Source organism: Myzus persicae, unplaced genomic scaffold (assembly GCF_001856785.1).
Source record: "Myzus persicae strain clone G006 unplaced genomic scaffold, MPER_G0061.0, whole genome shotgun sequence".
Taxonomy (NCBI): domain Eukaryota; kingdom Metazoa; phylum Arthropoda; class Insecta; order Hemiptera; family Aphididae; genus Myzus; species Myzus persicae.
Window position 1 is genome coordinate 26606 of NW_019100785.1, and position 4382 is coordinate 30987.

The 4382-nt window shown below is 29.8% G+C and overlaps 1 pseudogene; it reads left to right on the forward strand.

Moving 5' to 3' along the window:
- The first annotated feature begins 2550 nt into the window (after nucleotides 1–2550).
- LOC111042978 lies at nucleotides 2551–4370 on the forward strand (annotated as a pseudogene).
- The last annotated feature ends 12 nt before the right edge of the window (nucleotides 4371–4382 follow it).

Here is a 4382-nt window from a genome sequence, read left to right on the forward strand (position 1 = left end):
GCTATTTATTATTTAATTAATAATTTTCAATAAAATAATGTATTTGTATTATTTTATGTAGCTCGTCAATTACAAAGAAAATGGAAAAGCCTTAGAGATTCGTACCAAAGAGAGAATCTCTTACGAAAAAAAGAAAAAGCATCTGGGTCAGCGAAATCAAACCGTCGAAGACAGTAAGTATATTTTGAACAATTGCAGTTTTTGGCTCCAAGTATTACTAACAAAAATACTACTTCCAATTTTGATGACAACTATACCCAAAATATGGTTGAAGGATCTCAGGGAACATACCAGGACCAAAATACACTAAATGAAGAGGATATTTGTGTGGATGAAATAAATCAATCAGCTTCATCAACCCAAACTTCTAAAGTATTCAAAAGAAAAAAAAATGAAATTGAATCAATTGAACTTAAATTACTTGACTACTACTACTACGACTTGTGGTCGTTTGTGGTGTGTCCGTATGAAATGAACGTACTGTTTCAATGTATTACTAACTGTGGCGCCACAAACTGTGGCGCGATTTCTAGCGAGGACCAACCACATAAACCCGTCTGTGGCACCACAATTTTGTGGCGACACACCATGTGAAAGCATTAATTAAAAATAATGTATTTTTATCAGTGGCGCCACTGTGTCTTTTCTGTGGCGACACTAAAGTGGTCCGTGTGAAACGGGCCTAAAGTCGCATCTTCGTTCAACTTTGGAGTCAGATAGATTAAAAGCGACATCAATACTACACATAGAATCTAAGATGCTTAGAAGTATAAACTATGATGATATAATCGACGATTTCGCTTCTAAAAAAGTTGGTAGTAATATGTTATAGATAACATAGGTATGAGATTATAAATTTATACCGCTAATGCCTAGTTAGAATATTTTATAATTATTTTTTATGTTTATAATGAGTAATGACTATTGACCTAATTTCTTTAAAATGAAATAAATTTATTTGAAATAATTACAACATTTTTTTTTCTAGGGGTTATGCCGGCATATTTAAAAGGGCCTAGGGTGGCACTTGTTCTAAATCCGGCCCAGACAGTGGCGCCGAACACGGTATAAAGGTGTGACAGCGGTAACACCTTTTTAAGGGGTGGGTCGTGGGTGGGTAGGCGTAGGTACCATACTACTGTTAGGTGTCACTTATGCAATACAAAAATAGTAATACCTAATAGTATATTAACATTGTATATAGTAATATTGTATAGCACTATAGCTAATAAAGCAATTAATAGTAGTATAGCCACAAATTAAGATATCTTGTATACAGTTAGTATGTTTGTATTCTATTAGTAATACAATAAGCGGATAAGATATAAAATAACATGCAGGACGGTCTCGGTAACGGTGACCTGTGCATTCGCCGTTGTATCTTTCTATTTTGTCATAATAGCACAGAATAGATAATAGTTTCATTTAATTTACTATTGATAACAACCGACTATCAGCACCCAGCGATAATTGGAAAAAATGTTTATAAATAGCCTAGTCGAAAATCGTATTTAAGAATAAGTAATTACGATTATCAGATTACAAGCTACAACATAGTTTCCTTTTTCTTTTCTAAGGATAACTCTGGCAACGTTATAGCTCTTGCTGTCCATGATTTAATATTGTGCTCTAAAATTTATAAACATATTATTTCCACCCGTACATTGTTGTTAATACTCCTATTTTCAGTGTTTGTTGTATTTGGTGCAAGGATTAAATTAACATTTTACTATTTTGTGCTTAATTTTTAAATTCAATAATTTCTGGTGTATTGTTTTATTTCTAATACAAGATAATTATAATTTATAATATCAAATAAAAATGAACTCAGAAATTTGTGTGTGTGGCAAAGAGCGAGGAGGGCTCAATAATACAAATTGGATGCGTCATGCAAATAAATGCAAAAAAAGAAAATCCTGTTCAAACAATATAAGTATTGCTAAGTTTTTAAAGTATTCACGAGTAACAGGTATTTATTAACTATTATTGCTAAGTATGAGTCCATGAATTTTCAGCGTTAAATTTTTTCTGAAGTAGGTAGATGGTAAATACTTTCAACATTTTATTATTTATTAATATTAGTCTCATGAATTGTTTTAATATATCTATTAAGTACTTAGGTACATATTTTAATTTTTTAAGTATTCTAACTTAAATAAAGTGTAGTTATCTGTTATATTACCTATTACTTATCCCTGAAATTTTAATTTAATTTAGTTAAATATATCTATTATTAAATACATTTAATATTATGCTTTAAAAATATAAGAAATGTCTCAAATAAAACCTTGGTCCTTGGGCAATGGGCATTTTTAATGTTCATAATAATTATATACAAATAATTATTTGTATGGATAGTACAATAAAACAAAATGTTTGGAGATTATTTAATTTTTTTATTATTATTAAAGATACATTTTGAAGTAAATCAGTAACGCAATTTATGCATTGATTATAGTACCTATACTAACTTCCATATTATTTAAGTGTCTATATTTTATTAGAGTACTTACCTACCTTAATATATATTAATCATAATATTATTGAAAAATGTATTTCATAGATCAAGAACATAATATAGCGAGCACATCAGTTGTTAATGACGTTGATGTAGAATACAGTCAAGACAAAGAAATTAGTAAGTATTTAATTTGTTATAACTTTTAATAATTTAATATACTTGTCACTTGGTATCTAGAGTACCTAAATATTTATTTATCATGATTTTACTGAAAATTTGATAACTTTATTTCATAGATCAAGATCATAATATTGTGAGTTCAGCAATTGTTGATGATGTTGATGTTGAATATAGTAAAGATAAAGAAACTGGTAAGTATTTCATTTATTTTGAAACTTGAAACTTTTGAAATTTAGTTAATTTATAAATTAAAATGATTAAATACTGAATATTACACCTAATATATATTTTATAATATTTACTAAATAAATGTCCTGATTCTTATACAGGTACAAATGTTTCTATGAATATTGAAATGGACGATGAATCATTGAATTTTATAAGTGATGATGATAATAATGCAACATATTTACAAGATTTTAATGTAAGAAGCTGTGTTGAAATAAATAATTCAATTGATGATGAAAGTAAGAATAAATAAAATTAAACACAATTGTATTAATAGGTTACAATTGTTAACAGAATTGATTTTTAGTTTTAAGATTTGGAAATGATCCGGCAGTTTTCAGTCAGTTAAATGATCTTACACCTGAGCTTATAGATTTCTTTTTTAAAAATGGATCATCTCAACCATCATCCAATGATTTTTCCAACAAATGTTTTCCTAAAAACAGTTCAGGAAGATCATTTCATGAAAACTGGTACTGGAAAAAATCTCCAAGTGGAGAAATTACTAGAAGAAAATGGCTATCTTATTCCAAGTTAGAAAATAGTATTTATTGTCATTATTGCGCACTTTTTGGTCGAACTGGTCAAACAAGTTGGGTTAAAAAAGGCTATAGTAACTTTCAAAATGCAGACATGAGAATAAAATTACATGAAACAACTGAAAAACATATTATGGCATCTATTAAAGTAGCATAAAGACAAGCAGCTTTTCCACTAATACCTTCTTTGGTAGAAAATAACAAGACACATATTGCACACAACAAAGAAATAATTAGACATTTAATAGACATTACTTTATTTCTTAGCAGACATTGTTTGTCTTTTCGGGGACATAAAGAGAATAAAAATGAGGATATTCGAGGAAATTTCAAAGATCTAGCTGCACTGTTAGCTAAATACTCTCCAGCCTTAGCATCGCACATAACTGAAGTTGAAATAAAAGGTAGAAAAACACATAACTTTTTGTCCTGGCAAAGGCAAAATCAATTAATTCAAGCTATCTCAACAAATATTCGTAGCAGCATTCAACAAGAACTATTGAGTGCTACATATTTCAGTGTTTCGTTGGACACTACTTTTGATATATCAAGGAAAGAACAGTTATCTCTCGTATTTCGATATATTAATAAAGGGATCATATGTGAGCGACTCGTCGCAGTACGTGAGACGCTCCTTACAACTGGGCAACATCTCTTCACTGTGTTTAATGATATTTGTGAAGAAATGAAGTTAAACTGGAGACAGCATCTTGTTGGTCAGTCATTTGATGGAGCTGCCTCAATGCGAGGCACTTATAATGGACTTCAAGCGTTTATTAGAGAACAAAATTCAAGTGCAATATATGTTTGGTGTTATGCACATCGTTTTAGCTTGGTTGTGGTTGACGCTGTAAGTAGTTGCCTTGAAGCTCGTGATTTATTTGGGAACCTAGAGTTACTGTTTGATTTTATTGGAAGTAGTAAAAAAAGAATTGGTCTTTATTCTAATTTTCAAAAAACCCGTTACCCTGGGA